At 35.2% G+C, this 9,102-nt stretch overlaps 1 long non-coding RNA gene across 1 annotated transcript; it reads right to left on the reverse strand.

The window, feature by feature from the left end:
* Positions 1-5,215: 5,215 nt before the first annotated feature.
* LOC107819633 (uncharacterized) lies at positions 5,216-8,289 on the reverse strand. Its single transcript, XR_001655756.2, has 4 exons — positions 8,139-8,289; positions 6,921-6,985; positions 6,662-6,849; positions 5,216-5,677 (listed from the first exon to the last, which is right to left on the reverse strand). It is a non-coding gene; the product is annotated as an uncharacterized LOC107819633 (long non-coding RNA).
* Between the last annotated feature and the right edge of the window lie 813 nt (positions 8,290-9,102).

A 9,102-nucleotide genomic window follows, 5' to 3' on the forward strand; every position in this document is an offset into this window, starting at 1 on the left:
TCAGTATGATTTGGACGTGTATCGTTTAGTATGGCGGGGCCCTGTCCCGACCTTTATGATACTTATGTACTCTTAGAGGCTTGTAAACATATGTCATGTACGTAAAAGATTGTATGGCCTTGTCGGCCTATGTTCAGTGTACGAGTGATCATTTTGGTCTTATAGGCCCGTATGTCTTATGTCTTAGGCTATCAGCTCAGCGGAAGATGTTGGTGTGCTCCATTTGCTCCGGAGTTTCTTATTTGGTCAGTATGATTTGGACGTGTATCGTTTAGTATGGCGGGGCCCTGTCCCGACCTTTATGATACTTATGTACTCTTAGATGCTTGTAGACATATGTCATGTACGTAATAGATTGTATGGCCTTGTCGGCCTATGTTCAGTGTGCGAGTGATCATTTTGGTCTTATAGGCCCGTATGTCTTATGTATAAGTTGGTATTACGTGTTTCATTCTAGTTATCCCACGACAGCCTTTCCGTCTCATTTACCTATGATAGCATAATACAAAAAGATATGTTATGTTGGTACTCGATTGAGTAAGGTACCGGTTGCCCGTCGCAGCCCATCGGTTTGGGTCGTGACACAAGGTAGGTAGCATGAATAACATCAAGGAGAGTGTTTAAGCGAATTTTCCAAATGAGCATCAATCACAGTTTTCAAGCCAATAACAATTCAATAAGCCTCAATTACTTTATTGTTCAAATATTTCAACAAGTCTCAAAATGATCTTCAACTCAAGTATAGAATCCAATATCTCAAGAATAACGGTCGTAGTGATGTATTGGTGATTAAGCATAGTGGTGACCGAATTAAACACATCAATAGTTTCACAAAAATCTGTCAAATTTTAATCAAGTTATAATAAGCTAAATCTTGGTTTCTAGCATTTAATTTCATATTCTTAGTAATCTAGAAGTCAAGTAAGACATGAAACAAGAAGGTCACGTAATTTCTACAAGGCACAATTAATCGTATAATTTACCCTCGAGCATGATTAACCCTGGCACTTGCATGCACGCTCGTCACCTTATATATGTATCACCCCCGCATGTAGCAAACAATAGCAATTAGTAGAAAATATTCTCCCAAAAAAGTTAGGCAAGACACTTACCTCAAACAAGTCAAACCGATACACTAGAAGCGCCATCCCGCTCAAATTATCCTCCGAACGACTCGAAACTAGCCAGAAACAACTCAAAATCATCAAATAATGCCATAGGAAGAAAACTCAATCGATAAAGGTCTAATCTTTACGCATTTACTCAAGGTCAACCAAAAGTCAAACCCGTGCACGCACCTCAAAACCCGACAACACTCACAAAATCCGACAACCCATTCATTTACGAGTTCAACCATACTAATTTCACTCAATTCCGACTCCAAATCGATGTTCAAAACTCAAAAATTCACTTTAGAAAAGTTTAGACAAAACCCCTCAATTTCTCCTTTTGAAATCATGAATCAAATGCCAAAAACGATGATGGAATCACGGAATATAATCAAAATCGTATAGAAGACACTTACCCCAATCCATGAGATGAAAATCACCTCCAAAATCATACAAATCCGAGCTCCTTAGCTCAAAATATGCTCAAATGTTCGAAGTTTTCGAAATAGAGTACTTTATATCACTGCTCCAGTAATACCCTTCACGAACGCGGTAGCAGCCTCGCATTCGCGAATCACAAACTCACACTGCCACACTTTACTCTACACGTTCGCAGCAACAACCTCGCGAACGCGATGAAGCACACGGCCAGACCTCCGCGATCGCGGACAAACCATCGCGAATGCGATGAAGAACCTATCAAGACTAACCAGTCCAGCTCAACACTACGCGAATGCATAGCCATGGACGCGAATGCGAAGACTAAAAACTTCAACCAAGTGCGAACGCGATCGCGAAAAATAAACAGCTCCACTAACAAAAATACCCATCGCGATCGTGTTCCATCTCCCGCGACAGCGAAGCACAACTGAAACACCAGAAAACCAGCAATCTCATACAACTCTGAAATGGTCTGAAGTCTATCTGAAATACACCTGAATCCCTCGGGACCCCGTCTGAACATGCCAACAAGTCCCATAACATAACACGGACTTACTCGAGACCTCAAATCACACATAACAACATCAAAACCACGAATCGCACCTCGAATTGAACGTAATAAACTTCTGAACTTTCCACTTCCAAAACTCATGCCGAACTATATCAATTCAACTCGGAATGGACTCAAATTTTGCACACAAGTCCCAAATGACATAATGAAGCTATTCCAATTTCCGGAACCACAATCTGAACCCGACATCATCAAAGTCAACTCTCGGTCAAACTTATGAACATTCCAAACCTTCAAATTTCCAACTTTCACCAATTCGTGCCGAAACCTCCTAGAATTATCCAAATGCAAATCACCCGGACCTAACAGAACCATCAAAACTCCGATCCGGGGTCAAATACGCAAAAAGTCAAACTCGGTCACTCTTCCAACTCAAAGCTTCTAACATGAGAATCCCTCTTCCGAATCGATCCCGAATCATCTGAAAATCAAAACCAATGATTCAAACAAGTCATAATACGTCATATAAAACTACTCAAGACCTCAAACAGCTGAACGAAATGCAAAGAGACCGGTCGGGTCGTTACAAATATTTTGATATATCACGATACTTTTATTATTTTATGTTAGTGCTGCTATTTACTGTATATTAACATCTCCTTTGACTATCATTATTGTACTTAAAAAAAATATTCTAAAAGGCATTTCTGGGACTCACCCGGGGTTCGCCCCTGGGCGGGGCACTTGAAAAACGCCTTGAGGCTCATGTATGGGGCTTAGTTCTGTGAGGCTTACGCCCCAAGCGCCCAACCGTGCGCCCTAAACACACCTAACGCCCAACGCTCGGGGCTCGCCTAACAGTTCTAACACAAATCACGTGTCGAATTTCCTAATTAATATCGTTGACCTTCAAAATTCTTTAACAAATTAATGATAAAAGTTCTATTCATCGATAGAAATATGAAGATTGAGCATAACTCAAATAATGAGACATAGTATTGTGAATTTATATCTTCACTTGTTATTGGTCGTGTCTTAGTTCATTTATCCCTCCTTGTTATACACTTTTATTAATTTGATATCTTAAACTAATTTGTATTTATTCATGAAGGAGTAATATTTTAATTATCGTACTAGTAAGATTTTATTAATTATTTACTTTTAGGAAGGTAAAATGTGGAGTTTGATCTTTTTTTAAAGAAATTATAAGTTTTTAATTATTTGAAAGTTAAAGATGTTATACGTGATTTGTATGGATTAGTTATGCTTAAGAATCATGCTAGATATTTATTTTCTATGAGTTTCTTTAATTTTTTTTTTTTAATTTTTAACTTTTAATTTATATTTTATATTTTTTTTGTGTTATTATGTAATTTTATTAATTTATAAATTAAAATTTTTAAAGATCCATGGGGCTTACGCTCCCTTCCCCCCGGCCTCCAGGCTTACGCATCACCCCATATCAAGTAAAACGTCCCGCCTCACGCTCCCGCCTTTTAAAAATATTGCTTGCAAGTAGCCTATAATAGATTGTTTGGCTAGTTTTTTGTGGGGATGGTGTTAGGATCGGAAAATCGGGTAGTGCGGAATTTATCCAAACAACGTTATAATGATAATAACAAAGACAATGCAAGTTGATAATAACGCCAATTAAAGAAGATAAAAAGACACAAATTTAACGTGGTTCGGTCAAGGTGACCTACGTCCACAAGCAGAGAGGAGCAATTTCACTATACCAACAAGAGTACAAAAGAGAGTACAAAATTAGAGTAAATACTCTAATTAGTCCCAAATACCCCAAGAGAATAACCTCACAAGATCACTCCAAAGAAAGGGTTCACATAAGTGTTTCCCAACACTCACTCTCTTACAAAATACTCTATAATGAAATAAAGGAGGAGAAAGAAAGACAAGAGTGAAAAGTTCTTGAATTGACGTGTTTACAAATGAGGAGAAGCTCCTCTATTTATAGCAAGAAATCCTTGGCCTAATAGTGGATATTATGTCATGGCAAATGTCATGATCCACAAATTTGTTATAGTGGATATTATGTCATGGCAAATATCATGAAAATTTGGCCCCCACTTGAGAAAAAGCCAAATAAATGGCCATATTACAGATGGAGCATATATATTTCAAATATTTATAGTTTTCTTCAATTTTTATGTAATTTTACCTGTTTATAAATATTTACTGTCATTATATTATTTTATAAAATATTAAAAATTAAATACCTATGGGGCTTACGTCTCGCTGAGGTATATGTAAAACGTCTCGTCTTACGCCCACGTATTTTAAAACATTGCTTACAAATAGCAGATTCTTGAGCCATTTGTCGTAGGTAATGCACTATTAATTTGTTTTATATTTAGTGCATTCTGTTAGCAAAGTACCCTGCGTGTAACCAAAATTTGGTCAAGTCGTGCATCTACATTAAGATGTCAATTCTTCCATTTTGTTACTACACATAGCATTAAACAGTTCCCTCTAAGGTTATAGTACATCACTACTATTATTTAGTTTTCTCACTACTAAAAAAGTAACTGTTTACCAACGCAGATTATCGTGGGACGTCCCTCGGTAATAAGGCTTTATCGAGAGAAGTCCGTCGGTAAGTGGGACGTAGGTAAATCGCTCGTCGGTAAAAGTAACTGACAAAATCCCTCGATAATTACCAATGGACCCCGTCGGACAGCCTTCGGTAGCTTTCTGACACAAATTGGTCAAATAATTTTACTTACCGACGGATATCCGTCGGTATATTATAAAATAATATAATCTCAATAATATCCATATCGACGGATATCTCTCGTTAATTAAAAATAATAATTTAACATTACTGACAAACACCATCGGTACATTTAAATTTTAATTTAGTAAATTTAAAATTTTAAAATATGAATAAATTCATATTCCGATGGACATTCGTCGGTATGTTCAACAAAATTTAAAAATTTATTTTTAGTATACCGACGGACTTCCTCGGTAAATAGGATCTCTGGATTGACAAATAAATATTTTTCTGACGGACTTTGTCGGTAATTCCCTCGGTAAATATGGTATATTTTTGACAAGCAATGCTTATTTTTTGCTGCACCACCTGCCAGCCAGAATATTCAATAGAAACAAAAATGCATCCACAATAAAATACAAATTAACAACAATAAAACTTTATAAACTATCCAAACATCCAAATTATCCCATCAAGCATCAAAATTATCCAACCAAACTTCATAATCATCCAATCAAAACTATACAAAATGCAACCAAACTTCAAAATGTAATACTCAAAAGTCAACATCCAACTAAACAATAATCCAACCAAACTTAAAATCACTCCTCATCTTCGGATTCCCCCTCATCTTCTTCATCATTTATATTGTTTCCATCACTTTCATCCTCTTCATAAATGTGACTTTTTGGCGAAGAGCGGGGCAGGCTGATTAAGTGGTTCACTTGAGCCTTGAAGGACTCGATGTCATTCCTAAGTGTGGTCATAATCTTCTCTTCCTGGATTATTTTTTCTCGTTCATTCGCTTAGTTCCTAGAAAGTTGTTGAATCATTCGCCGCATCTCCTCACTTTGCACAATTGCGGATGTCCCAATACCTTCCAATCTACAAAAGAGAAGTGGAAAAAATACACAAAGAGTTAGAACCTGTAATATGATATGTTAATTTACATTCAACAAATGTATTATTGCATCTGATTGAGTATTTGCATACGGTGCTCTAAAATAGTAGTCTTTTTCATTTCTGATATTTCTCAACATACGAACTTTTTCTTAATGAGTAAAGACACCATTATCTAGGAATGTTATTTTAAGATCCATAGCTACATCATGAATATGGTCACAGAACTACAGAGTCTCCAGTGATATAGCTTAATCTTGCATCGTCCAATTTATAATTCCTTAGACAACAAAAGGAGAGCTCCAGCAGCAAAAACACACAGACAAACTAAGAAAGTATGGACGACGTATATTATGCTAGTATTTCTGACCCCAATATAATCAATCATGTGATGTCCATCATTGCCATCTTACTATTTTCTTGGACTATAATCGTCACTTGGCAAAAATTTCTTAAGTATAATAATTAGCATGCAAGATTCTGTCCTGACGCATAGCTTCTGCTTCTGCAACTTCCTATAGAATAACTTCTGAAACAGTTTCCTGCACTAAGTTAAGACTAAAGAATATGCAAAAGATAATTTCAAAAGGAACAAAAACTATTTATCCAATTTTCAAGGTTGTTCTCCAATAGTTGTTGAAATGGAAACTTAATTCCATTGTTTTTCACTATTTCATATATACACTAGTACTTCAGAAAAATTGCAAGGAAACTCCTAACATTAAAAGCATGATTCGGTTGCATACAAAAAAGTAAAGAAAACATAAGTTGACAAAATGTGTATCTGCAAATCCACTGCATCTTTTGAGATTCATGCATATCCAAAGTGTGCTTACTAACACCAAGTTAAAAAATAGTTTGATGCAGCTGAAGCAGAAAGTATAAGGAATTGTGGTGGAAGAGTGCTAGCACTGGAAAAAGAAGCAGATAAACAAAAAAAAAAGAGCTTATTAACAAAAAAGTATATACCTTGTAGTCCGCACTCGAGGCCATGATAGTTGCACTCGGAGGAAAGGCCGTATGCTCTACCCTTACACGCCGCCAACCACGTTCAACCAAAATGGGAGAGTTTCTTCCTCCGATAGCATGATTGGCGGGCCTTGCTCATCGGTCGGCTGACTCCTAGCGAGCTTGACCAATGCTTGTTTATACCAATTCTACATTAAAAGTGAAAATTAGTATATAAAAATCATTATAATTTTTTTTTTTAAGTTAATCTTGATCTTACATAAGTCTCCTCAGCCCGTGGCTCAACCCAAGATTCCTATCGTACATCCACATACAATGTTCCATCTATATATACAAACAACAAATTTATTATTCTTACTCATTTAATATTATAACAATTACAACAGAAAACAGAAATTTGAATGGATTCTACCCTATTTCAATCATGAACACAAACTCCTATACGAGACAAACCAATATCACATGATACTTATCATACACAACATACTAAAATGGCACCAGCATCAAAATCCTAAGTCCAAACAAGCAATAATATCACAAACAAATCTCAAGAGTAAGGTCCATGGCCCGAAAGCACAACCATTGAGTGTAATTAGTGAATCAAAATGTACAGTGTAAAGCACAACTATATTTCAAGTCTTTGTAAACTCATTTCTAAATGTACAGTGTGATACTTTGAGGCATATACTGTATTTTTTATGCAATATCAGCACCCCATACAATGTCTTCATGAGTACTTTAAAATGAAGCCTACTATGCACTTTGTATACTTATCTTATTAAGAATTATTTCCACTTAGCAGATGATTGATGCCAAGAATGTACCAACTATTGTGTATGTGCTAGATTACAATTTACCAACTATCTTCTCAACATTAACAACGGGATAAATCTATAGGGGAATCATCATAATTGCATAAAAGATGCGTTCATTTGATTTTTCCATTCTAATTTACTCCAGGAATGAATATCTACACGTTATACCACTTTTTCATAGTTTTATTCATAAAATTGAGTATATACAGTTCCACAATGGTTGAGGTGAATGAATTTTTACTAATCGAGTATTCAAAATCGTAACTATTCTTGGACACCTTTCATTTCGATGGCTGGTCGGAAGGAAGAAGAGAGAGACGATGTGCACTCCACGAGAGAAAACTGGAAAATTAGAAAGAAAATAAAAATAAAAACGAGAGAACACAAATGTGCACTCCACGAATCTAACCAAGATTTCTAATGTTCTCCACGAATCTTTTCCCCTTACTAGTACTACTACTTCATTCAAAGCAAGATTTCTAACCAACACTTGAGCTCTCAGTGTTTTAAATTCCTCTAAATAATTCAGAAAATAATAGAGAAAAAGGCAAACAAAATGCAACCATTGAAAGAAGCAGCAACAACCTAAACAAAATTGGGACAAAAATCTAAAAGAAACAGCAACAATCGAAAGGAAATTGGGAGATAAAAAAAAAAATTACCTGTCACTCGGGCTGGTCGGAAGGAGGAAGAGAGAGACGATGGCTGAGGGTTGGTCGCCGTTAGAGTGAGGAAAAGAGAAAAAAGCGGGAGAAAGAAAAAATGACTAAGGTTAGGGTTTCTTCTACCGAGTGGTTCCGTCCGTAAATATCGGTAAATAATAACTTTAATAAATATTACAAGCTAATATATCAATTACTCATAAGTATTATAAGTAATTAAATTCTAACTAACAAATTACTATGAATCAATAAAAATCAAACTAATATTTTACAAAAAACTAACATATAGTTGTATAATATAATTCTGCTTACTGTAATATTTCACAAAAATCCATTAATATAATGGGAATACTTCACATAAGAACAATAGGCTAAGATTCAACATTCAACTCCAATAGATTCTCGAAATTACTATTTAATTTTTAAAAAAGATTGCTCAAGCTTTTTAGTTAATTTTCAAATTAGTAATTGTGACTCAAATATTAGTTCAACAAACCAAATTCATTTGGGTGATGAAAATTAGATTTTTAACAAGCTTAAATATGTGGGTTTAAATTTCGAATTTGATTTTGTGAGAAATTTGGAGTGGGTGTTATTTAGACTTGTTAGAAATAGTATAAGGAGATTGTATATAAAATTTGAAGTCATTTAATGGATATTTGGACTGGTTTTGAACAAGAATTGCAACTAAAAATCGTGGAAGAAGTTCGTCTACAGACGCTTGTATAAAGGTATATAATAGTGTATAAGATGTGTTTATACACTCTTATACACTGTTATACAAGATTATACATAATTATACAAAAAACTGACTTCGTCTTCTTCCTTGCGTTTTTTCCTGAAATTTAGCTCAAATCTACTCCAAATCACTTCAAATTTAAATTTTGAACTAACTTTTGATATTTTCAATCAATTGGAACAACACCCAATCCAAACAACTAACAAACTCAAAAAAATCCTATTT

The sequence above is a fragment of the Nicotiana tabacum genome, chromosome 12 (assembly GCF_000715075.1).
Source record: "Nicotiana tabacum cultivar K326 chromosome 12, ASM71507v2, whole genome shotgun sequence".
NCBI lineage: Eukaryota > Viridiplantae > Streptophyta > Magnoliopsida > Solanales > Solanaceae > Nicotiana > Nicotiana tabacum.